The sequence below is a fragment of the Cuculus canorus genome, chromosome 1 (genome assembly GCF_017976375.1).
Source record: "Cuculus canorus isolate bCucCan1 chromosome 1, bCucCan1.pri, whole genome shotgun sequence".
Taxonomy (NCBI): domain Eukaryota; kingdom Metazoa; phylum Chordata; class Aves; order Cuculiformes; family Cuculidae; genus Cuculus; species Cuculus canorus.
The window spans coordinates 12,644,140-12,672,129 of NC_071401.1; the positions used below are offsets into that span (position 1 = coordinate 12,644,140).

Below are 27,990 nucleotides of genomic sequence, written 5' to 3' on the forward strand. Positions count from 1 at the left end.
AATTGTGTTGCCTCAAGCCAGGCATTTTATTCATCATCTAGGCATGTAGGTAAACAGCCTGATTTTAAGAAATGCTGAATTTTTACAAATGCCATTCTCATTTCAATTTGGTAGTTTTGATGCCACAATGAATTATTCTTAAAGTAATAGTTTTCCGAAACAGTTCTCTGTTACAAGGCTGCCTATCAAAGTCCTAACTAGGCTGTCAAGTGAAAATTAATAGACTTCTAAAACTGAATTCAGCACTACTTTAGAAATTAGGGATCTGAAGAACCTCTTACTAAGTGTATTTCTCAAAATTCCTGCCATGGTCCACCACGGCTGGAAGTACATTTCTCTGCTTATTATTTTTAAATGTCGTAATTTACAGAAGGTCAATGAATACTATGTTAACCACAGCAAAAATGTAAGTGTGGTATCCTTGGATGAAAGACGGAGGCTTTGCGAACCTTTGTCGAGTGCTGCACCAAGACCCCAGTTCATGTTGGTGCTTTGGTTTGCAAGTAGCTCCGCTGAAGACAGCAGAAGAGCTCCTGTGTTTGGCAATAACACACTTAACTTTGTGGAAGGATACTTAGGATGGTGGGGGATAAAACAAGACATAAGTAAGGAGGAGACTAAGGCATAAAGTTTATGAGGAGCAGCTGAGCGAACTGGGGTTGTTTAGCCTGGAGAAGAGGAGGCTGAGGGGAGACCTTATTGCTCTCTGCAACTACCTGAAAGGAGGTTGTAGAGAGGAGGGTGCTGGCCTCTCCTCCCAAGTGACAGGTGATAGGACAAGGGGGAATGGCCTCAAGCTGTGTCAAAGGAGGTTCAGACTGGATATCAGGGAAAAAAAAAAAATCACAGAAAGGGTCATTGGGCACTGGCAGAGGCTGCCCAGGGAGGTGGTGGAGTCACCATCCCTGGAGGTTTTAAAAGACAGGTAGACAAGGTGCTCAGGGACGTGGTTTAGTGGCAGATAGGAATGGTTGGACTTGATGATCCAGGAGGTCTTTTCCAATCTGGTGATTCTATGATTCTATAAAGTGGCAAAAAAGTCTAGAATTCTGCAGCTTCATAGGCTCAGACATGTAAGTGTGGAAGGATAACATTTCTAAGACACTAGCGGTTTCAGGAGGAGGAGAGAAGAAGATTTCATAGACATATTTTATTTTAATTTCTTCTATGAAGAAACTGTGCATTATAAACATCTCCCCAACTTGCAGAGATGTCACAGAAAGATCATATAATATAGAGAAATGATCCCAAGGTCTCTGAACTCAACTTGTGTACTACATGCATCTTTCAAATGGTTACCAGGCCCTAAATCTGTGTTTTCACTGGACTGGAAGGCTAATGGTATTTTCCCTTCAGAGGAAAATCAGATGGTTACCATGAAACTAAAGGATTTCTCATACTCGCAGAAAGGTCCAAACATCAATTTCCAGTTCAGAAATGGGGTGCACAGGCAAACAAAGAGAATTTCAAGGGCATGTCTGCTTCATAATGCCGCTCACAGCAAATGTCTCTGTAACAGGGCGAACAGCAATCAAGAGTAATACACAGTTATATCACAACTGCAGTAAGGGTGGCCAGTGCCAGAAAGCTGCCCCTCTGTCACTGGTGATTAGGAAAGATTATGACTGTATTTATTTTCACGTTAATTGCTTTTGTTACTGTTCTGTTTATGAACACAGAATATATTTCATATCTTTTACTTTCAAAATATTGCATGTTTTCTAAAAAGCCTTCACTAGCTTTTTAGACAGCTGGAAATAATTCTGACAGCAAATTTATAACTGGAGAAATAAGTACTTTAAATACAAACAGAGCAATAACCATCCATCTATCAAGCACCAGCTTAGAGTAATGGATTATAGGGAAGAGCCACTTTACTTAATCAGGTTGGATTTTGTAATACTTCTGTGTTCCATAAATAATATTCTAACAGGAGCTTTACTGTTAGGGACCACTTTGAGCAAATGGTGAAAATGAGGCCATCTTTTACTTTGTCAGAAAGTATCAAATGAAAAGACACACTGATGGCTATCTCTGCTCTTTGAAGCAAACTATTAGAAAATTAATCTCGTTAAAGATGACCTGCACCAGCCCCAGGAAAAACCTAACAGATTCAAAGTCATGCACTGGCTGTCTGAAATAACAAGGCTAAAAGGGCTAAGTCACAGACATGCAAATGTAGTTATTTTCTCTACTTAGAAAAAGGAAAAAAAAAAAAAAAACAACCCAAAACACTAAAACTTTCAAGGTCTCAGAGCCAATGACTTTAGAATGCAACATTCACCCAGGAACTTTGCTGGAGACTAACAGGGGTATAATTAAGTGGTCATACAAGACTAGCATGCTTAGGTCTGTTTATTTATTTGTCTTCACTAAAAATGTCTATAATACATCACATTGAGGTGAGGTGTGGCAAGGCCAATAACTTTATAGAGACTCTAGAAAGTAAGTCTTCCTAATTACACAAATCCTTTGACTGCCTAGGAACATTGTTTTGAGCTACCCTTAGGAAATGTATCAATCATGTAATCATAGCTATAAGTAAAAGAGATTAATCTATTTATGGCAGAGGAGTCTAGAATCCTTAGAAACAACACGTAACCCTGACACCTTCAAGCTCCACATGTCATTTAGGAATAAGAAAGCATGTTATAATGACCAGAAACTCAATGTCATTCAGTGGGATGTGCGCTGCCAAACAGGCATTCCCCTGATTGATAGCTACGACAGTGTTGAAGGCTGTAAGCAATTAGTAAACAGCACATTGTGCAAGACAAAATTCTGTCTAAAGTGATTTGGCAAATTTCGACTGTTACGGAAAATGGTAATGGAGTGTAATGGCCACATATATCAGATGGGGTCTCAGTCATAAAGATCTCATTCAAGAGAAGAAAACACAATAAAATGGCTAGTCTTTAATTCACATAACAGGAAAGGATAAACACTGAGGTGATTCTGCCAAGATTTACTTCTGCAGTTCCAGGAAATCAAGGTATTTTTGGCCTGATGCTTAAGGTTAACAATCAATCTCATCTGGCTATTCGCATATCATCTTTCATCTTGAAGCATTCTATACCACTTAAAAAATAATATACCAGACAGGATCTCTACTCATAGAAGCATTTATTTCTACTCTTTGTGCTTTAAGAGCTTGTAGCGTATGCAACAGAGAAGTAATAGGGAGAGGCAACTTGACGTTTTAAGGCCAGCACGGTTAATTTTCTGCCAATATTGCCATTAAATAAACATACAGCCATCTAAGCTTTTCCACCAATAAGTAAACAAGACTCAGTCTGGCTCTTGGGTTTCTGCAGCTTTCTTTCTCTTGCTTGGAATGCAGGCCATAATCAAAATGGAGACACATTGAGATTAGGCTAAAATAAAAAGAAGATCCTTCATGAAAAAACAGGGTGAACACATCCCTGTCCACTGCTTTTGTATGTTTAAATATTATCCACTGCATCAGAAACATGACAGGTACTCTGACACAGCTATAATGAATGCTAATGAGGTTGCACACAAGGCCCACACTGTAAGGTTAGAACTTCCAACAATAAAAAAGGTTTTAAAAAAAATTTCTCTTCCATGTAATTGGTTCTCATTTCACAAACTATGTATTTTGTAAACTCTATCTGGAGCTAGCCACAAGGACTGCTAAATAAATATCCACAGTCAAAACCAATAACGATGAGTGAGTTTTACAATAAACCATGAACCTTGCATTCCAATGTATGTACATTTTTAATTCAAGTAACTCATATTTTTCCCTTTGTTAATTTATTCTCAGTTTCTCTGCCTAGCAGAATATTATTGCCCCTACATCATTATTAAGACCATAACAGTCTTACCTGAAAGAACTGAGTGGTTCACTGAAATTAATCTAGTGTTATATTTCCAATAATGCCCAATGCTGTATGCTTCCCATGGAGGTGCAACATAACTCTCTACAGAAGGATAGACTCCGTGGAGGAAAATAGTGTGTTAAGCTTTTTAACTGTGTCAAAATTCTCTTTCTCCACAAAAAATAAAACCTGGTATTGCTTATTATGTTTATCCTTCCAAGTGTAACAGTAACACCAAATTTCTCTTTCCTTTTTTTTTGTTTTTTTAATAATAGTTCTACTACACATCATCAGAATTTCTGAACATAGCTCTGGGAAGCTCTAGTACTATCACCTTTCCCTGAATGAAGGTGAAACCTTCAAGAACTTCAGAACAAATCATGCCTTTTAGACCCTATTCTGTCAACTCTATCAACTTTACCAACATAAAGAGGGCTGCTGGTGTTTAATAGTTCGATTTGGAAAAGCAAGACTAACGTCAATATTAGTTAAAAATAAACTGAATTGTGGGACAGTAAGTGACTTGATTTTGTTTAGGGTTTGGTTTTTTTTGTTTTTTTTTCTGTATTCAAATTAAAGAAGACAAACTTCTAACTGCCAGTTTGCTAAATTCCACTACAAGTAGAAAATACCTAGGAAACTGCCTTGGAGACATAGTTGGATATTTCATTCTTCAGGAATCATCTCTTTCCCCCCACAGAAGCACACACAGAAACCTCAGACACAATAGTTGCCTGAAAACACTTTCGAGAAAATAAATGCTTTAACCCATTTATAACACCAATTTCAAATGCAATGTAATACAAAGACCTGAAAAATCCCACTCAGGGCTGCTCAGGCAGACCCATTAAAAACTCTCCCCATTCGCAAGGGCACTACTCCTCCACCACGACTAGATCTATGATTTGTGGGGCAGTGAACCACTGACTCCAGTGCCCAAATGCTATCAGAAAATGTGTTTTGGAGAAGGTGTGTAGGAGTTCTGTGCCCTCATTAGCTTCTGCAAGATTGATTTCCTTTACTTATGCCTCCTTGCATGACAAATTGCTCTTGATGCAGAGCCTGATAGAAACATGAATGGCCCCAGTGTGGATTCTCTTTATTAAGGATGTATAAGAGGATACACAAGTTGTTTAGGTGAAGGAGAATGACTCAATTCCTTCTGACACTAATGTAAAAAGTCCTCTAAAGTGTAGGTCAGTTGCTTGGCTGATTTAGGGACACTGACAGCATAACATCGGTTCCTTAAGCTTCAAGTCTTTGGTTCTGTTTTTTTTGCCCTTTCCTTCAGAAACTCCACTTCCTCCTCAGTAGGGCTGGATCTCACTAAAAGACATTTTTCAGGACAAAACTCCAGTCATCCTATAAAACTACCCCAAATAATTACAGTATGTGATGAGATGATAACCTACTGAATGTCCTTAACCCCGAGTGCTGTTACTGCTCTTTGATAGGTACAAATAGAAGTAAAAAGAAGACAGAACAGCACATTTCACGTTCCCCTTTGCATTACACATTCCCAAATTTACTTACCAGAAGAATTATGAATGTTTCAAAAAGCAAAAAAAAAGCCTTGATCGTTTGATTGAACAAAATCTATGCAATTTCCACCATTATTAAGACAGTCAAAGAGCTTCTCATATTATTTTTTCTCAGTCTTTAGGCAACAGATATTAAAAAAAACTAAAGATTTCATTATGATCTCTTGTATTGTCAGTAATGGCTTGATGGAGATTAACCTTCAGGTTACAGTGAAAGCTCTCATGTCTTCTGTTTGCAGTGACTACAACAGCTATCCAGCTACACAAGCTTATTCCCTTAAATGAAAATGATAAGGTAACATAAAACTTCTGTCATATGAAGTCAGATCACACCATATTAAGTCATGCTAAACTGTGAGACAGACAGACAACCATAAGCAAGCTGGGGACAATAAAAAAAATTGCTGTAGCCAACAGATTGATCACTGAACAATCCTGTGCATGCTCCTACTCTGCTGCAAACACAAAGGAAAGCATGCAAATTTACCACTACCCTCATGGTGATTTTTGCACTGGAATAAGTCAAGAACAGTTGATGTCCATCACCATGTTCTGCCGATGAGAGTAATTCATTAACCACAGTAGCTACAGTTTTTACGCCTGTTGATATGCTCCTCCTACATAGGGCTGGGAAGAGTTGTCATGGAAAGAATCATTGCAGTGAAGGAGAAGTAAAACAAAAGACATTTCAGACAAAAAAAAAATCAATATGCAGGATGAATACAGAGGTCAAAGGAAACAGTAATTACATTACTTGTGATAACAATGTACTTTGGTAAAGCAGAGGTAGAAAAAAAAAGAAGTCTTTGAGTAACTAGTGAATGTGGAGGACCCCAAAATTTAATCGTGGTTATTAGAGGTAGTTCTTTCACTCTGGGAGAGGAAATAATGTCTCGACTTGGATTGCCAGTCCCCAAACCACGTAAAATGATATAAATAGAAGTGACTTAAATCACCCATTTTAATCATGATTTAAATCAGCAAGCAGGAAACATTCATTTAAATAATCAATTCTAATCTTGTTTTGCAGCTGTACTTTTTAGTTATTTCCCTAAAGTAAGTTTCAGTCCAGTGGCTGGTAATCATTAAAACACACTGAATTGTAACTAAACTGTAACTATACTCTAAATTGGAAATATTTTTCTAACCAGGACTGTACATTCAGTCTGCATACATTTTAAAGCGCTTCAATGCTTTGCTATGCTAGACTTGAGAATTTTGTATTTGCTAGCTTACATTTATCACCTCGTTTTATAATTTACTCCCCTTATCAAGTTACACTGGGAGGAAAACTAGAATTCAGTTATAAAGTAGATAAACAATCTTTTAAAATCATGCATTTCCTAGTATGACACGGTAGATTAAATATAGTAAAAATACAGAAAAAAAATAATTGATTTATTAAATTAATTAAGTGCTCTTCAGGAAACTGAACTGTTGCTTTCTAGTCACTCTCTGTCTTAAAACTTCAGATTTTGTGAATCTCAGTTTGTGCCTCTCCAATCTAGTCTGATGTCACAAAAAGTTAATTTTCTTCCTTTTTGGACTTCAGTCCTATTTTAGCTGAATAGGACACCAAAGTGAACCAGCAGAAAAACGAAACCAAAACCCAAACTAAAAATAAAACTGAAGTAAAGGCTTAGACTAACAAGAACTGTCCCATTTGCTGAACTGGCGTCATCCAGCCATTCACAGATGAAGGCAGCACTGACTATTGCATTGCACTTCTGTTGGTTCAGTTCAGGCGCTCAAGTCTTCAAAACTCTTCTTGGTAGAGCAGGGGACAAGTTTCCTGAGTAAGAAGCACATCACAAGTTTGATTGCCATAAGAAGATTTGGGATGGATGAACTCATTGGGTTTCCTAACAAATTTATTAAAAAAAAATTCCTAATTTAGAAAGGTCTGCTGCCGTGCAATCATTACTGTAGGAGATAGGGAGACAAAACTGGCAGTGAGATCAGTGTATAAACAGATTCATTATTCCAGAAATCACTGTCCTTTTGTGACTGTGCTTCTACCTAAGGAATAGACAAAGATATTGATTTTCCGGCATCTGTTCTGTTAGAGAACATCACAGAAATTTATTAGTCATCTTACAAGAAGCTGGCGGAATCCATACAGTATTGAATATCAATATATCAGTTTCATAGATTATAAACAGATTGGGTTCATGCCGAACATCAGAGTGACACTGTGCATAAGGTATATTATTCGCACAACTTTATTCTTGTTTGCACTCGGCATATTTTACTTCAGAGGCAGTAGCAGACAGGAAAAAGTACATCATCAATACAGGGCAAACCTGTTTTGATGCCTTAAGGGTTAGATGCAGCCCAATGGACCTTCCCAACTTCCTCCACTAGCAGAGAGCACCCTCCTAACAGCCAAACAGCATCAACATACAACTGCAGCCATTTAAAATGCAAATGCCATTGAATTTACTTAATGACGCGCCATACTTCATTTTGAATTTTTACCATATGAGTCCACTATGTTTACTATTTTATGACCCTGCTCAGAGCACTAAGCAAATACAAGCAAAGAAACATGTGAAGGGCCACAAAGGCTACGCAGTCTTGCTGAATGTGTACTACCAAAAGAACTAACTACTTAACTAAAAAAAAATAATAAAAGCTAATTGCTAATTCTCTTTCACACATTATGTTGGAAATTTCAAGTGTTTTTGCTATGTGTAAGTAAAAGTGAGGCCTTTACTGGATTATGCAATGGACAAGGACTCAAAACAGCTCTCCAGCCATTTGTGAGAGAACATACAAACTACACCTTGTCTTAAGTTGCTGCAGACTGATGTAAGGAAAAAACCAACATCATAATAACAGGATTTAATGAGCTGATGTTTCATCAAAGATAGATTTGGCTCCAAATTGGGGCCTGTGTTGTAAAAGCCAATCAAATAAAATAAAGCATAACTGCAGAGAATCACCTCAAAATTAAGATTTCATATAGTTCTGTGCCTATTAACCTACTAATTACGGGTGTGCAGAAGCAAAGCAGTCAGAAGGCACAAACAGCAGCCTATGAGGTTTTCCAGGATCCCATGGTGTAAGGGCTCTTTGGAAAACGTTACACATTGAGCTCAGCAACACATCTAATAAAGCTACTAATTAAAATACTAGAATATCACAATAGTATTCATTTTGAAAGATCAGTGGTAACTGCTGCTTCTCATTCTGGAATGGGACTAGTTGACTTCTAAAATTGTGTTGGATCTAAACCTCTGGGTGGGCTGTAGACCATAAAACACAAAATGTCAGCATTCTGGAACACTGCCTCTGCTTTCAGGATCTTAATGTCATCACCTCACTTTTTTCCAGCTCAAAATGTGCTCAGAGCTAGATAAAACAGAAGGGATCAGCTCTGATAGTGTAAAGTCACTCTCAGGATGGCAACTGAGTTTTAATAAAGGTAAAATATTTAAGTTACATTTATCTTCAATTATTAACTACACTTATCAATCTCTTCCATCTGCACTTTCTATAGAACACTCTTCATTGTTAATGGAATAGAAAATTGCATTTTTAATGTAAAGTACTGACAATATTGAGGGGTTTTTTTTGCACACATTCAGAATTACATATCCATATATTCAAAATACAAATTACAAAACTATACCAGACAGAAAACTGCTGAAGTATAGGTTATTCCCATTTTTTTTCTCCAGAACTTTCCAATTTTTCTTTTACCCTTACAAAGAAATGAGTACAGTGATGTATACATATGTATATATCACAGCATCTTTTTTTTTATTTCTCTCCCACTTCTGCTATTCAGTCATTAAGAATGCCAGGGACCAATTCTATGTTGATTTTCAAGCCATATGTCGTCCAACACAAAAGACCTCAGAGTGTGCCTGTAATGCTTTTTATTTAACAAATTATGAAAGTCAACTATGATCACCTTCAAATTAGTTCCCTTTTGAGTTGACATGCAGCTGCATACGATGCTGCCAATGTTCCAAGCAATTCTGCAGATCACTTTTGGAAACACTTTTGAAGATTTCCATAGTTTTTGGATTTCGCAACTACCAACAAACAATGGATTCCTTTGACCATCAAGTTGATCTTAGGGATTTCTTCACTGTCAGCCTCAGTCAATGACTCAAAAGCTTCTGCTGTGGATTTCTTCTGTTTCCGAAGAAACTTGATGTTAACTCAGTGTTCACTCTTGCACACTGGCATTTGCCAACCAAGGACAGGAAAATGTCTATATTCAAACATGTATCCACTCATACTGAGTGAAGGGATTGAGCTGAGCCTCTTCTCAATGTGAAAAGTTAGAACACATTCTATAACCATCTCTTTGTCTCTCCCCTCCCACTCTTGGATCTCAACCTAAAGGGTTAATCTCATTTTTGTGTTGGACTTTGTATGATCCTAACTAAACCAACTGAGTTACTCCTGTTTATAAGTCAGTTAGTACAAACACAGCTAAACAGATTTAAAACCCTTAGATAGGAATATACAAATATTTTCCCACAGAAAGGAGATTTTGTTCTATTTTTCGATTTTTAAAACATTCTGAGGGGAACTACATTTGTTTCTTCTGCTGGTTCTTGTTTCCTCCTGTGTGTTTAGCTTTGCTGGCAAACTGAGACAGCACTGAATATAATGATGATAAGAAATATTATTCCAGCAAGACAGATTATTCTACAGACCATTGCTTGGGTGGGAAATTATGTATTCAAATCCAAAGAGTCTTGGAATAAATCCTCTTCTAGTAAGAAATCAAAGTAAAAAGTGAGACCCTGAGGTCCTGTTGTCAGGCAGATGGATAAAACCTAATTCAAAGAACTTCCTTCTGTCCATCCCAACTTTTGCACTGGAAAAATATAATTTAACAGTAAAGACACTGTAAAGACAACAGTGGTGTTTTCCCATACTTATTCTTAAAAGCTCTGAGAGCATGAGCAGGGCTTTCCCCTTTCTCATTCTTAATGGGTGAGATACCAGGCTCAAGGTATAGAATAAATTTCCTCTTTAAGGTACTGTTTTCAATATCAATGGATGTATCAGTTGCTGCTCTGTTACAGGATGGAGACAACATTAAAGCTGTGACTGTCGCTGAGCAGCAGACTTTCCAGAATGAAAGATAAAAAAAATAAAATACAGATTGGTAAAGATCCTACTGGATTTCTTTCTCTAAACACAAAAGGAGTAAACGCAGACTGCAATCACACCCAGAACTGCAAAAATACTATTGTGTTGTAGAAAACCTTTATGGGAACAAAAATACCGGACTGAGAACGCTTCACAACTTCAGGTTTCTAACAGAATTTAGTGAAAGGCCCTTTAGGAAGCCTTCTGAAACAACTGTAACTCTATCAACTGAAATTATCCAATTAATTTGTAGAGCTCCAGTAGGTTTAGGGACACTGATATCCTTTACAAAAGCTACACTGATTGTTGTGTGGTAGATATTCCTATAAGCATCTTTTGAGATGTTTCTGAAGGTACCATGTACCACAGTGGAAAAAATTGTGATTAGAACTGCTTTCGAGAGTTAATGCATTGATCCAGACTAGTCCTATAACACTACCACAGAAAAAGATGCTGTAGGTGAAAAGACCTTCCTTTAATTGAAACCCAAAGCAAATGTAAAATAATTCCACCCTTTAGCTGTCTTGGTTAAATACGATCTCAGAGATGTCACTATCTTGCACAGATAACCACGTTCATATTTAACCTACTTGTGGAACACATAAGGAATGACTAAAGTGACTTAACATGCAAAATACATTGTCTGTCTTGTCTTGTACTAAAGAAGTGACTTGAATCCCTAATGAAGCTCAGCACACCTCTATCTTTCACATGCTCAAAACACTGTACTTTTCTCACAGTGCCACCTGCACTAGAAACGTCACTCATGGAACCTAGCTTCTCGCACCAAGCACATAGCACTCCTTTCCAAGAAAACTTATCTACAGCAACAGACTCCATTTTTTTCACCCGACTGTTTTATTGGATCCTTCTCCTATGCAAACTTTAGTTGAGAACAACGCTCATTTGTACTCTGTACATTTCTCAACAGGAGTTGTTGGTACTTTCTATGTGCTGGCACACAGGGAATATTTTTTGAAAGCCTCAGGCAAACTGTCTCTTAGATTTAGACGTTACTTTTTATATTGAAGAGCTTGTGCCTCTCCTTGAACAGTTCCACCACTGCAGTATAAGGTGTGTCTTTCGGTTGCTGCCTTGTAGCAGTTAATAAAAGTAAAAACTAACCTCGATAAACACAAGAAAAGGGATTATAATAACAACAAGTAAGAAAAGGTGTGCATGTGCCTTTTCAATTGTATGGCAATGAATTCAGAGTATGGTGTCTCTCAATATAAAAGTAATTCAACACTACTCTGAGGTCTCGCTGTACTATGAATTTTACAAAGCTGTTTCTCACAAAATACAACTACAAGTGCTAAATCTAGTCTAGACATTTTGGCACTAGACTACCAGGTTGACTTTAGTGTAAAACAATTTTTTCCTTTAATGTTATACTTGCAAAAATCCATGTTGTTTCTTTGGGGTTTTTTTGGTTCTTTTTTTTTTTCTGTAAGACTAAATTAAATATTCTACATATAACACACCTTCCGTGCAGGCTACAGTTTATGCAGTGAATCTCATCTACATCTTCATCTGCAGTCCTAGTGATCCTGTAGCATTTTGGAACTGAAGTGCCACAGAATTGGTTGGTTCTGTAAAAGAAATGACCTATAGAAAGTTTGCTCTTAAAATGCAAATGGTCAGAAAGCTACAGCATACATCAAAAAAGGAGGCAGAAAATATAACAAATACAACAACTGGAGTTGTGTCGTCACTGATCTTTCACAAAATCAATACCATTTAACAATGGAGTGCCTAATTTTCTCTCACTCAGAGCTAGTCCTAAGTGGTTTGTTACAGAACACTAAGCTATACATCGGGTGTCAAAAGACTGTCCAGAAAGAAATTATTTCTAATTACAATTTCCTAGAGATAGAGTTTTCCTTCTAATAAAAAGAATTAAAAAAGGGGAAATGGCTTGACCCTCCATACATTGCCTTTTCCTCAGTGAAGAACACAGACTACCCACCTTTTATGTCTGCTAGCACAACTAAGTGAGTGGATCTTTATTTCCAGATGTGCTAGCAGAGAAAAAGCTCAAACACATGCTTAAAGTGCAGTGAAAAGACACTGGCGTGCTCTTTGTGGCATGTGCGTGCGTGACAAGGAGCCACAATGACAGACTAAGAAGCAGTGCAGCCTCTCCTAACTCTCCTTCACCTTGTCACCAAAACATAAATCAGGCTCTACTCCTCTGCAAGGACTTCAGGATGTTTTGGTCAGTGTCAAGACTGGGAAAATGAGAAGTTTGCCCTTTTGTCAAACTTGCCTTGAGAGACATCGTCACCAATTATAATCAGGGGCTGTTCAGAAGAAAGCTCGAACCGTACGTGATTTGTACAAAGCTACTTGACCGCACAAAAAAAGACCAACAAATTACAGAGATCCTTTTCTTGTGTTTTACTGTCTCTTTATATCTTGTTCAAAAGTACTATGTTCATCATTAATCCATCTTCTAACATGTTACTGTGGAGCAGAGGAAAGCTACCCAGGGTGCTCTGAAGCTGCGCTCTTTGTTCTTTGTGAGTCCAAAATTTTGATCAACAGAAGTATGATGCTGAGACTCCGATCCTAGACAGTCATTTTAGGTTTGAATAGTATGAGAGGGTTATCCTCAGCATGCCAAGCCAGAGAAGGCAAAACCCACAAGACACTACTTCACTGTTATCAGTACCGCTAACTTCACAAATTCAGAAACCATGAGCTTGCTCTAACCAGAATGAAATTTATAAACAAACGTAAGCAACAAAACACACAGTGGCCAGATAAGCCGTTTTCTCCTTTTCAGTGATTTCTGAATACGGCTTCTCCAGACTTCACAACATGAAGAAGTTCAGCAGATGTTTCTTGTCCCCTTTCTTCAGGCTCTTCTCTATCCGTAACTTCTTTCCTCATCACAGTGGGGATGAACCTAGCCTGGGGTGGATCTGCTTCTCTTGCACTGTGCCCACTACAAGTTCACAGTGCTGTAAGCAAGTGCTACCATGCTGCTCGTATATGGTTTCAAAGGTTAAAAAGCTACCCCTCTTCTACCATCACACATCTTCCCCACCACCAAGCCTTCCCACCATCGCCCAACCCCTGGCCTTCTCCCCAGAGCCAAAGCTGTGTGATATTTCTGAAAATGTTAAGCTCTGGTTTCAGGAGCTTGAACAACAGCAGTTTGTGCTGTGTTTGGATTCCAGCCCATACCTTATGCCTACACCGACACAGCCGTATTTAGTCAAGCTCTGCAATGTTCCACGTTATGGTGGTTAAGAGCTGGCTGCCTGGGTTTTATCAGAGTATAATTTAAAACTTTGACACGCACTTTCCTTGAGAATATCAGAAGTTACATTAATAGAGACACGTAACTATCGCCCAGAAGTTAAGACAGTAAATACAACATGGACTACTTATTTTGCTGTTAGAAAACCACTGTGAGACATTCAACAAAGGTGAAGCTAAGATGCAAGACAACTGCCAAGCAGGACTGGTTGTATATAAGCTGCTTCCTCGGATTGGTGAAGATATTCTCCCTTGTTAGATAAGTCCCTGCTGTTAGGGAATGCAGGCGGTCGTCACATACTGCAAAAGTCAACGGCTTTTACGGTTACTCCTCCAAACCTCTGGCTGGTGCTTGCGCAGAGGGTCTCCACCACCTCACCCCCTTCTGCTGCGTGTGGCCACCCAAACTCAGCTCTGCTGCTTGTCCCTGCTACGGTCCCCTTGGGAAACACCCCTAGACTGCAGAAGGCTTGGAGAATATATAAGAGCCTTTGCAGCACAGACTCCTGGAGAAACCCACACAGGCTATTTATACACTGACAGCTGCAGCAGAGGCAGAACAGACAGAACACTTGCAGACTGAGGAAAACAGCACAGCCTCATTTCAGGAGATCATTGTAATATATAAAATGTATAGCCCTTTTTGTTCATCTTTAAAGAAAAAGCTTAAACTTATCAATCTGCTCTCATGATGGCCACAACGCATTCTTCCTTAATGACATCTGAATAGCGAGCATTTCCTACAGCCCAGAGCAACTGTGGAGAAAAAATATTGAGGCTCCAATTTTAAAAATTACTTGCAATTTTATCTGCTTCAATACCCGAGTGGTGTATGTTTGCAGTCGATTAGTCACTGCAGATTACTTTTCAGCCCACATGCCAACAGGTTTGTTTTTTTTTTCGTTTTTTTTCTTTTACTGAGAACCAAGCAAGAATGGTGAAATTTGATTCTAATTTTCTGACATCCCTAGAATGATGAAATTGCCTGTTTACCTGTGGAAAAATACAGCTACATATCTTAAGGGTATTACAATAAAAGTAAGAATTGGTCATTAAAATGGTATTTTTTAAATCACATTAAGATTCTTTTAACACAAAGGAAAAGGAAAAAAAAAAACTACTAAAGAAACCCAACAATGCCTGGCCCTGTATTCCTCTCAGCTTTGAAATCTAATCATTAAGTAGCATTCAGAAGACTATTCCTTCTCTGGACACTGTCTTGTGAAAGACAATTAAAGTAATATTCATATTTGCTTTGTAAATTAAACCTTGATAAGTCTCACTCAACATCTTTTTTCTGGGTAACCTCTTCAGAAAGATGCACACTCCATTTTACATTTTTCATTAATGCACCAAATCACAGGAGGTTGAAAAGGTTAAAGATGTTTAATTGTTACTAGATGATAATCAGTCAGAAATTATATTCTATCGTGTAGCTGGCTGGCAAAGACGTTGTATTTTCTGATACATTTCTCCTAATTCTTCCTTCCCTTTTGGAATTTCTCATTAAGCTGCATTTCTGTCTCTCACATGACACATACAGTCAGGAATCAATCTGAAAAGCCAAATCTGAAAGCTTCTTGTCATTCCTTATTTTCTGTGACCAAGTAAGGGAAAAAGCCTATGTGGCTTCTTTGGTGGAAGAGACGAGCTTTGCTATTTTCATCTTTTACACTATGATAGTCCTCAGAAGCCCCAAATGTGGACAAGACTAATTGTTCCAGAATGAGAGCAAGCTAAAGATGAAACCAAGCTGGAGGCCTATATATTTATATATAATTTCACACTTATTTTTCTTTTGACATTACTGGAAGTGTTATTGCGATGGTGCTAGAAAGGCAAGGGGAAGGAGGGTGAAAAATCTTCTTATGCAACTCGACCCATGATGCTCAGAAACAGTGGGTGTTTGGGGATCAGAAGAGGACAAAAGAGACAAAGTCATGGCAGTTCCCATCCTAAAGCCTCCCCCTTCTTTCTCGTGTTCTCCTGATCTGGAGCCACATATCCTATTATGCCAGTGGTGAGGCTCCAAATAGCCATGTTAAGGCACCTAAGCTTTCTCTAGGACCATCAAAGAGCCATTCATCTCTTGGTGAATGGACATGGGGAGCCCTGGGATTTGGCAGGACCCCCAGACTCCACTTCCCCATGGAGAGCAGAGGCTGACTTGGAGGTAGCAGTGCAGCTCCTAGAACCAGGGAACCTGTCTTGCGCGTTTGGACCCTGAGAAGGCATGAAATTCCCATGTTCCTCCTCAAAAAATGTGAAAATGCGATTTCCCTGACAGCCTCTCTCAAATCGCAACAGCTCCTTCTGGCCTTGAAAACTATGGCTGCAGGTACTGCTTTAGGCTCAGAAAGCAGACCAGGATGTAGTAAGTTACCATCACCAAGAGTAAAGACACAGTGAAATCTCTAAAAGCAATCACAGAAGTTTGTAAACAACTGGAGTCAACCACAGGGATAAACTAAATCATCAGGGCAGCAGCCTCTCGGCACAGAGCAATACAAGACCAACCACTGATGGAAACTGGAGGAGGACAGGCATGGCACTCCGAGGCAGAACACCTTGCCCTATATCAGGGAGCCCTAAATGCAGGCGAAAGTCTCATCAAAAGTAGAGGATGGGTGAGAGCAACCAGGGTTGAAGGTGTGTCCTACTTAGGAGCTGGGCAATGGGAGGTTACCATGCTTCACCTTGAACTCTTCAAGAGCAGGTGAAGACAGAGCAGTAGCAATGCCAAGCGTGACTTTGACTCTGCAAGCTGACTTTGGTGATAGATAGCATTTACACTAAATTCAGATTGCGTTTCCATGAAACTCAGTGCTGCAGCGTATTACATCCTTCTAAACAATATTATTAAACTATCATAATAATCATCCTGCTCTTCAATCCAAGGTCTCAAAACACATTACAGGCAGTAAAGAAATAATTCATACACGACCACAGTGCGGAAGAAGGGGATCATTACCGCTGCTGCTCACAGCCATAAAGTCATACTTTCAGACACAGAATTTCACTGCAAGGAGCCAAGCACACAAGTGTTACCACACACTTTACTCCACTGAAGTCAGGTACGGATCCTGTCAAGGATTTATCATTGCTTTCCCGATGCTTGGTATTTTAGCTGAACTTGCATGTCTTGAGACTCTTGCAATTACAAGAGTTTCTCAGTTTTCATTTACAAGAAATAAAATGAAAACAATCCTCAGGAAAAAAAAAGCTATATTTGTGGATCCAAAGTTACAAAATCTGTTCAGCCCACCCTAAGACAGAAGGCAAATGAAAACAGCAAAAATATATTCTCTTTTTGTGCTTCAGATACTCCCATTTTGTTACGGAGCTGCAATATCTTCCTGGGGGCTGAGTCAGTATTCCTGACTGTGTGCTGCTACCAGCCCTGCACAGCTGGTTTTAAGTCAGCCAGCTGGGACGAAGTTCTGAACTCGGTGTAGGGGAAGCTGCCCCAAGAGACGTTTCCTGATTACACAAAAGTTGTACGGCAGAGCTAAGGAAGGAATCCAGGTCTTAATTACCCCACGCTCCACATTAACAAGGAATTGTTAATACACAGGCGAGTTAACCGGCAACTCACTAGAGCAAACATGATGCAACGTCTTCAGCTTCAGACGTGTAGCTGGAGTGCAGAGGAGCCAATTTCATACTCGCGAATTTCTCACTGCTTTCCTGTATCACTGAAAGCAAATCCCTCACCTGTGAAGAACACAACTCCCTCCAGTTTATTACACTGTCTTCTGTGCCATTCACAAGGTTTCACTGACAGGTAAGGAAGCAAGCACCTTCCTGTATGTAGGACAAAGCTCACGACTGGATGGGAGAGCACCAAGAAACAGCTCAGACTTCAGTGCTGGAGTGTTGGTGGGCAAACGTGTGGCCACAGTGCTAAGGGCACGAACAAGAGGGGACTATTTATTTATCTTCTGTGCTACCCAATGTCCCTCACTGGCTGCAACTGATAAACCCACATTGGTAGGGCTTGGAATCTATGCGAATCTGAAATTAGTAATAGCAAAGGGCAAGCAAATGGGAGTTTCTAAAAGCACCTGCTGTACATTTCAGAAAGATCAGAACTTGGGTCTTCATCTTGGTTTTTTTTCCCATTTAGATATACTTAGTGTGAAGTTTAGGAAGCTAACAGCTGTCCAGGTTCCCTGCCTCCAAAATGCTTGTAATATGTTGAGATGCAACACCAGTGTTTACAGCTTTTAACAGTAAATGAAGCATTATATGGGTTACCCGAGCCAAAAACCTTCTATCTCTAGCCATAAAAATAACTGAGTGATTTGTCCTTGGGGAAGAGGGGAATAGCCATGGTGGATGACAAATGGCTAAGCCATGGATGCATTCACTTCCTATCCACACCAAAAAGAAATTAAGTAGCTATCAGCTTACGGTGGAAGCCAGAGCCACAAGCAATAATTTTTGTGAACAATTACCTGGCATGTCTTCTGTGCTGCATCGGCAGCTGCTGTTGCTCATGTTGGGAAGGTCCTCTGAGCTACTCCAGCCTCCACATCTGAACCTGACCCTGGTCTTTCCTGCATGCTGGGAACTTAGGGAGGAAAGGCTTTGGAGGTCACTGTTAAGATTGTGACCATGAATGACTTTACAGAGGCAGAACAACCTGTATTTACGTATGTATAAATCAATGACAATCTAGCACTAATTACATCAGTGCTGCTTTTCCTCTCTCTCCATTAAAGAACTATACTGTGTTTAATTAATTAATAATTGGAATAAGACACATAAGTACCTGCACAGGGAGAAAATAGCAGGGAGTAGAGGGCTCCTTTATTACAGCAGAAAAAGGTACAACTAAAGCAAATGGCTGGAAAGAAGAGGCAGATAAATTCAAATGAAAAATATAACAGATATTTCAAAGAATGAAGGAGATAAGCATGAGGAAAGAAAGGTCTTACAGCCGTTAAATAAATATCTTACTGGAATACAGGCTTTAGTCAAACATCACTTAGACATCTCACCGCAGGAGCAATTAGGTGATTCTCTACAACTTGAACTATATAGTGGGTCAGAGTAGGTGAGCTAATGACCCTGTGACCTTAAGACTATGAATTTGTTCATTCATTATCCTATCACATTGCAAAACCTTTGCGAAACATCTGCTTCCATCTCTAAACCAAAAAATATCACAAGCAGGAAAAACAGAGGAGCTTTCATGCACTACGTTGGGAGGTCTAGGGAGAAAAATAACTTCAATTGGCAAGTAAATAAATAGAACAGCATTTCAATAGTGAATAGCACAATAGCATCAAACCTTGTAACAAAATAATAGCAAAATTTAAAGTAATTTCTTAAATGCAGTAAATTTTTAGGCACAGAGAATTATAATAAAAAAGGTATTTTTTTCTACGTGACATTATGTGACTCTCCTTAAAGGGAGGAGATAAATATGGGCGGAAGAGGTATTTCATACTCATGACATGATTTATAGTCAATATGCTGGAAGACCATGGAAATTAGCTCCAACTGTTATCTTAGATGAGAATTTGTATCTAATAGTCTCATATGAACCCAGCTAAATATATTTTCTCATTTCACACTCAGACAATCACTAAGGGTTCAATCCCACACCCATCTGCAGCAATGGCAGAAATCCCATTGACTTCACTGAGAGCAGCATAAAATTAATGCCTTGAAGGTGTTAGAGCACAATTGTAGTCACTTTTTAGAAAGTATCCATGAGAAAAAAGAGTGGGGTTTGTTTGGTTTTGGTTTTAAAGATCAAATTAGCAAAGCAAATTAAGTTCTGCTGCTTCTACACCAGCTCTGAGGCTGACCTAAATAACCAGGTGTAAGAGCCAAGTGCACAGCACCAATGCATTCAACCCAGGAGCTCTGTTACGAGACCACATGGAAATCTGCAAAGTAATATTTTCCAAATATTTTCACCTATTTCTTCTCAAAAGTCACTTCTAAGAATAATTGATGGGCATTTTTGATGATTTTTACCTCTGGTCACTAAACCACCTAGCCTACAAATCAATTTTGACCAGACAGAATGAAAGATTGCAACACAATTCAAGGTGGGGAGAGGATAAACTCTAAAGTAATAAGATCACACTGTTATTAATTTATGGCACTTTCACGTCCTGACAGTTACACGAATTCTCGGAAAGATTTATCTTGTCATAACAAAATCATTTCTCAAGAGTCGTGAGTCAAGTGGACCTCTAGAAGAGGAAGGTCTGGGAACTCTGTGCCCGGTGGTAGCCGAGGACTGCCCTGGTGCAGCATGGTATGTCCAACATACCAACAGCACAGATGCAGGGACGGAGAGGGCACGCCTCTGTTTGGAGGGTGGGAAAATGAACCTGGGGTGATTCTGACACCACACTACTGTGAAATATCACGCACTTGGAAAAAGGTATGTCTTTAAAAAAAAAAAAAAAATAAACAAGTATACACAACTTGCAATTGTAATTCAGTGAATATTTTTGTCAAAGACTCACTTAAGAAGGGTACTTAACGGAATCTATTCCTATAAAGCATTTCTAAGGCACTCAGAGTTTTTCTTTTTAAAGGCAACTGAATATTCAGATGCACTTTTGTATTTTAAGTGTAATTTCTAATTACATGCACAATTGCTAATCCATCTGTTTACTACATACTGTAAATGTCTGTAGTTATATATGCTTGAATAATTATTGAAAATTAAATATTGTAAACAGTCAAATTAATTTCTCTCCGCATACCAAATTGCAAGAAGGCTGCAAGATGATAAAATATTACACGCTCCCAGAAATGGAAAATGTCACTCCTACCCCACACCTCGCTGAATGTGCTTATTGCTGTTCTGTAACAGATAGGAAACTTTTTAATCAAAAAATTTGTAACAAGAAGAGTCTGAAAAGCTCCATTACACTCTGCTATCAGTGAGAAGAGTGACTTAAAAGGAATGTGGTCTGCAAATGTTTCAGTTGTGTTGGAACAAGAAAACCCTGTTTCTTATGTGAGGCTAGTTGCTCTCAATGCTTTCTTCTTTCTATACTGTTAAAATCATGATAGGAATGTAAATATAACAAAACTTTTCTTTTGTTGATTTATTTATAACAGTGTATGGTAATAATGCTATTCAAGAATTCCAAAGCAGGAAAACATGGTAAAACACAATATTTGAATATACAGTACCCATTCCCAGAAGAGACATGCTTTTTCTCCCAGCTTTTTGTGCAAAACAGTGCTGTGCCATAAAGTTGCTCTACTGTTATTGTCATTTTTTACTTAAACCATGTTCATTATGCATTAATAGGTTTTTAATCCAGATCAGAGCACCTATTTTGAGCTTTTGGATAACGATGGCCATGGAATTTCACCACTCAGCTCCTGGGTCTGGATCATAACTTTGGAATAGCACCTTCACAGCTAAAATTATCCAGATTCAGAAAAATAAGATTATTTCTAGTCTGAATCTCTCTACCTTCACCTTCCACTGCCTTTCATGACTTTTACCTGCTGGATGAAAAACAACTTTTGTCAGAAATCCTGTCCCCATGAACACACACACAAAGTATGAAGGCAATACTCAAATATTTTTTTTTGACAAAATAAACTGACAGAATTTCTTTAGCTCCTCACGGTAAGATGATGCAAATTTTAAATTTAAAAAAAAGCAATTGAGAACCTCGGTGACGTGATTCTTTTAAGTAGATGGCTTGATGGAGCATCCAGATATGCTTGAAAAGATATGAGAATCTGGCTCTACATGTTTGACTTTACCATTTAACTGTAAGTCCTGCTTCCTACACAGAGAAGCAGCTGAAGAATATGTAGGACCTCAACTCTGGTATATATGTCTACATGCTCACCGTTCTTATCAACAGGACATCGGGTACACACACTCCCCTTCCTGAAACTTATTCTGGCTGTAGAAAACAAGTCTCTCTTTAAATCCCCTCTACAAAAACTCTTGAGCTATGGTGTCAGAGTTAGGGATGGAGATGCTCCATCACATATTTAAGTTTTTAACTGTGGTGAGGACAGCAGTCAGCTTTCCAGAACAAAAACAAATTTCACATTTCAGGAGCATAGTTGGGCATCATGTTTGACAAGGTCAGCTTTCCTAGGTGGTTCTGCCCTCGTATCCTAATGAAACAGCATGGAAATCCTTTCATTGTAAGACTGTCTCTGTCCTTGTTTTCTCAAGAAAAGGAAAAGAGGAAAGCAAGGGAAACCCCCTAAACTTATATAAATGCTATTAAAGGAAAAATAAAACAAACCCACTTTGAATGTTTTGGCTGAAAATTCCTTTATGTTTTCTTTTTTTTTTTTTTAAAGCAAAATCAAAACCACCCCCTTTGCAACTTGTGCAAAAGTTTAGCAAATATATATATATGTGTGTATACACAAATTAAGTATTATATATACACACACCTCTCAGAGAGGGGGAGGAAAATCTCACTGTAGATATAGATGCAGGATATACATAACCTACATACATTTTGGGGTAAATCCCTTGCAGCTCTGCACAGCTCCAAGAGCTGCAGCCCCAGGATGAAGCCCACAACACACAGGGGCAAGATGGCACCTTACCAGTGAGGGACCAAACTGCCTGCCACTCGACTTAAAGAGTCAGAACTCCACTCCTTCCCATGCCAAGAGTGTCCAGGAACAAACCTAGCAATGATCAATATCGCCTTGGTTTTTCAGCTTCATCCCCATCTGCTTTTTCCCATCTGTTGTCTCAAGCTCCCCTTAAATTGAGAGCTTTTCGGTGTAGCAACCATCTTTTATTCCACTTATCCTGCCAAACACAGCAGGGGGCTGCCTCATGACTGCAGCTACAAAGGCGCCACAAGACTGCAAATATTAAAAAAAGAAGTCGTCATTCCAGCTTACCAAAAGGCAGCACAGTTTTTGCTTTTCCTCGGTGAGTTGTTATTTCTGAAATATTTTTAATTACTAAATGAAAAACCCTCAAAAAAAACCCCCTCACAATCTCTTCCCCTTTCCTTGCAGCAGTCAAGATGAAGAAATTAAGGTAATCTCAAGGGTTTTTTGGGGCGGTTTCTCTTTTTTATTGTTTTAGCTAAAGTTGCTATCAGAGGTGAGGGTGAGCATTCATGATAGCAGAAGCCAAATTCATGCAGACTGTGTGAAACAGTCTTGAATTTGCAGTACTTTGTGTATGACACAACTGTCTTATAACCAGTTAAGCAAAACACGTATTATTTTCTTCATATTTTCATCTCCTTACCTCATTTCTTTATAAGCAAAAATGACATCTCTCTACACAGAAATTTTCCCTTCTCTGACGTTCTTGTTTTCCTATTCAATCTTTGATTATGTTCTCAGTGCTGCACTTCTGTTAACAAAGCAGCCAGGTAAAAAAGTTAAGCTGATGCCTTGTAGGGTGTTCGTAAAATCCCAGCTATTCTGCACAATGACTCCAAGGAGAAAGTGGAAACAGAAGTTTTGGGGGTGGAGAGGAAACCTATTCCTGCAGGCTGAAGGAATAAAAAGTCCTTGAGATCGTTCCTCCTCAACACCAGGTAGCAGGAGGAGAGGATGCACCAGAAGACTGGAGCTGAGATCAGAGGCTGGGGTGAAGTTCCTCCATCCAGCTGACCAAAGCAGGACTATATCTAAGTCCTGCCCATTTGCTGCTCTGACATTGCACACCCCTCAGTTAAGTACTCTGTCCTCAGCAAGAAAACTCAGCTCAAGCTGCTCGATTTCCACACCTACAAATTCAGGTCATGTGCATCTTACTGAGTCAAAGTTGCAGTTTGCCCCAGTAGACTACTCCAAAGTTAATTCTGGTCATGTGGTTGCTTTATTTTTTTCCCCTCTAATACATAACAGTCCCTTAATCAGTTTGGATTACATTAAGTGTTACAAGAAAGAAATAAATCACCCAAGAGAAATCTCCTAAGAAATTATAGACTCACTTGTAAAATATCTACAGCATCATGCATATCTAAGCTGTTAATACCACCTAACATTTTTCTATCCCCGCACCTACTTTGGGTAATCCTTTGTGTGTTTATTCTCTGTTTAATCAATCTAATTTACACCTACTCGATCAATTAAATTTAGCCACAATTATTCGTTCTGTCATTTGCAGCGTGTTCCCAGGTCCTACCTCAAGAATTGCCTCAAACACAAGAATAATAAGGAATAGGAGAAAATTCTCCATTCCTATTTGCCTCTCTGAATAATATACGTGATGGGAATATGTTTCTTTAGAGAGTTAAAAAAAAAACCACCTTGTTTTCATGTTAACAAAAAGAAGATGTTTGAGAAATTACAGCATCTTTCCATAATACCATCTTCTTAAGGATGACATGGTCAAATTATTAGGTGGCACAAACCATATCATTCAGCTGAAGCTGTGGTATCATAAGCACCTGTGCTTCTTTAAGCAACTATTTTTCTTAATACTGCACATTTTATTACATAGTGTCTGCAATTCAAATGAAGGTCAGAAAATGCAAGCATATGGTGAACAGAAGCAAAATTAATTGTAGCCAAAATATTCTCTTGCAGAGCAGACTTACATTTACCTTCTGGGTTTTGTGGCTACATTAGGAAAAAAAAAAATGTGAAAGTGCACTGCTGTTCATATGCTGTTGGTAAGTTAAAGTTCAGGAAATAATACTTAGTTTTCAAGTCAAATCCCTTCAAGATCTGAAAAGCAACTTGCTAATTACCATACAAATAGATTGCTGCAGCACAGATTCCTTGCACGTAAGTAGCATGACAAAATCAGGAAGTGTCTCTTAGGAGAAAACAAACCCACAGCAGGTCAAGACACTGACTCTTATTCACAGGATCCAACCAGCAAACATGCTCTTGCACTCTAAGTGCAAGCAAATGTAATATTGAGAAAGAAAGAGTATGATTATTTGGGAGTAGCCTGCGATTTCAAGGCTCTGGGGTTGCCTCCTCACTCCCTGACAGCATCAGACAGGGTGCTTAGGTCTGTGCCATGTTAGACTGATGGAGAGGGGGGTTTCTTCACCCACTCAAGAGACGTGAGTCAGCTCTGCTCTTTCATGCCAAGGAGTCTTCACCAGAACCATCCACAACTCACTCCTGTGCAAACTGGAATCCTATCTTGCCTGTGGACAACCTAGGGTTGCCTTCAGGCAAGAAAGAAAGCAAGGCAAGGAAGGGCTGAAAGGCAGGGATAGGAAATGGTGGGATAATTTGAAACAGTATAGGAAATAGGTGCTCCTGGGGCTCCCTCATGCCCAGATAAGTCTGTGCATGTGGTAGAGAATGCTAGTCCCAAGTCAGCCTTGCATTCAAGGTTCAGCAAGGCATGCTGGGCTAGACCCATGCCAATAACATTTTGCATTACATGTGGCCAGTGGCTTTGAAAGCAAATTAAGATTAGATATTAATTACTGCCCTAGGATGAGTAAGCTGTTTCTTTTGCCTCAGTTCCCTGCTTAAGGTGTGAAGGAACTTTCTACCACAGGAGAAGAAACCAAATAAGTACAACAGTTGAGGAAGCACCAACAGAATTCACATGATGATCAATGTGAAAAAAAAGGTTACAAGAACAAGATCCCTTGTAGAGAGATTTTTTTTTTTTTAAGATTTAACTTCAGAGCTCTTAAAGCTCTGCAGAAAGTTTTGTATAATATGAAAGCTGTGATTAGGGAGGTCTTCTGATATTTAACCCCCAGATACTGATTTATTTTTATACATATATGTCTCCTGTTAAATTAAGCTCTGTGCATCTAGACATATGGCGGCACGATCTGTACAATTATACAGATAAGGTCACATACTTAACTAGCAACAGCACTACTAACTTCAAAGAAGTTGTGTCAATCTTTCCAGGGAGGGAAAAGCACTGTTATTAGCATAAAGGGAAGACGGAAAGAGAGGGGAGAGTAATTTCACAAAAAAAAATATTATCTTTGGTTATAGCAGTGTAACTCTGATGAAGACAGAGATGAAAAGAGGAAAAATAACACAAATCCAGTGTTAACCTTAATTTTGAACTGCTCTGCAAGGTGATGATGCTTTGGATGTTTAAAGAGGCACTGACACAACCTCCTATGTGATGGAAGACAAAGAAGAATTAATAGTTGGTGATTACTGACATCATGCTGGCTTATGCCAACACACCTGTCTTTACAGTTGCCTTCTATTCTCATTCTCAATTCCAAGCTTATTTTAATATTCACATGCAGCATGGGTCAATATCACTCTCCCAGACAGGAAATATCTTTGTCTTTGTTTGTTTGTTGCTAAGTAGCAAGGATTAGATGTCAACTGAGAATAAATTATAGCAACAGTCCTTGCCTCTAACTTCCAACCCATAAAGAGATATTAGAAAGTGCTCATACAGTAGGGTGAACACACACCACTCGAGCCACTAAACAGGTGCCTGTCCTAAGATGACAATATGAATGTATTCATTGGAACTGAGGAAAAGGGAAAAATGCTGATTCAGTATTGCCTGCTTGGGATTTGCAGAGTCCAACATCACAGACGTGTATAACTCCCGTGACTGTTGAACAAAAGCTAAGTGCAAGTTACCTGATTGATTAAAAAGCAGTACAAAAAAAAAAAAAGAAGCAACATTCCCCCGCCCCTTCTCAAGCCTTCACCTCATCTAGGATAACATCATTGCTTTATTTTCCTTCCTAGCACCTCCCTCTTCACAACTCTACCCCAGCACGAATGCCACATTTACGGACTCTGCATCTCCGCATCCCTAACCCACCAACTCAATGCCCCCTCCCAGAGCTCAGGCTTGGACCACAAGCAATTACTGTAATGCAGGAGCATTCACTGCTATTATCATAATACTATGTAGCAGGATATGACAAGCATACATAGCATATGCATTGTACATACATTTAACAGGGCTGTGATTCCATACTTGTGGTACATAGCTTCACCCCATCATCTCAATCACACTTCTGTCATTGATAATAACTCCAGCAGGATTATTTTGCTACCTGGAAGTGAATGCAACAGCCCTAATTACAAATAAGTGAAGGAATAGCACAGCATATGAAAGAGGTAATGGTTTCCTGACCAGTTCTGGCTACTCATAGCTTCTGGAAAATCATGAATAGAGAAACTAGACTGACAGACAACATACAAAAATTAGTTTTCACTGCTAGGCTGATAACCAAAGTTAGTTCTGAATATGACAGGAGTATAAAAATATCTTTGAAAATAATAAATGATTGCTGTAATGTAAAATAATGTATAATAGATTTATGTGATTATTGCCAAAACTTTTGCAGTTCCAGAATCAGTGCTGGGGCAGGACACAAGGGAGCTTTTTTGGTTATCAGACAGTAGCCTTCTCCATCAGCAAACACTGACTCACTTGCCCTTGTCACACCACTGCCCTTCTGAGGTAAGTCTCTACTGAAACAAATAGGGAGTTCAGCTTAAAAACAGATGTTACATTCAGTATGTGAGGAAACAATGGTCCAGTCAAGAAAATCGGGATACTCCTGAAGCTTCTTACTGTGAAAGAGGACTAAAAAGGTCATCATGGAGATCTGAAGAAAGGTTAAAATTTCTATGAGTCATGTTTAAATCTTCTGATTACAAAGAAATGGCATTTGTGAGCACTATTGTATCTGTTAATGCCATTTTAAAAGAGGCACTTCATACCACCGACATCCTGCAATCTCAACTGTATTCAGTACTCCACGAATAAAAACCCACTGCTAGCAGAAATCAGTTCTGTTCAGGAGAGATGATAAAGTTGGCTTTATTATTTTATTAATAGCAGCATTACTGTAGCATCAACTAAGGTGATGCAGCTCACACCTTTATCCACTCGACAGATAAGAGAGACAGTAATGATGGAATTGCAGCCAGGAAGGAGGGAAGAAATGGGCTGGCTTAGCTCAAATTTTCTCTTTTAAAGGGGAATCAGTGGTCTAGCCACTAGACTATACTTAGTTAATCTAAAAAAGGTTTTATATTCCTCTTCATCCTACCATTTCAGAAGTGATGCTCCTCTTTGTATTTATATGGCTATGAATATATAACTATGCACGGATGTCTATTAATGCTGAGATGCCTGAAAAATCAATAGCTTTCATTTCCAGAGGCTATTTGATCTGCAAACCATCTAATTAATTTCCAGGACAATCACATGAGGTACAAAAATATTTCCACTTACACAAAAAAAAAAGAAAAAACGTGAGGTTAGATGACTCACTCAAAGTCATAAGAAAAGTTCATGTCACTGC

General features: G+C 38.9%; 1 protein-coding gene and 1 long non-coding RNA gene across 2 annotated transcripts in view; one reads left to right on the top strand and one right to left on the bottom strand.

Moving 5' to 3' along the window:
* The window catches only part of FAT3 (FAT atypical cadherin 3), a 423,022-nt gene that overhangs the window by 192,448 nt on the left and 202,584 nt on the right, over window positions 1-27,990 (bottom strand). The gene's annotated exons all lie outside the window — the stretch shown is intronic.
* On the top strand, window positions 22,618-27,135 carry LOC128854531 (uncharacterized). The gene is made up of 3 exons (XR_008453569.1): window positions 22,618-22,676; window positions 22,766-22,787; window positions 27,025-27,135. It is a non-coding gene; the product is annotated as an uncharacterized LOC128854531 (long non-coding RNA).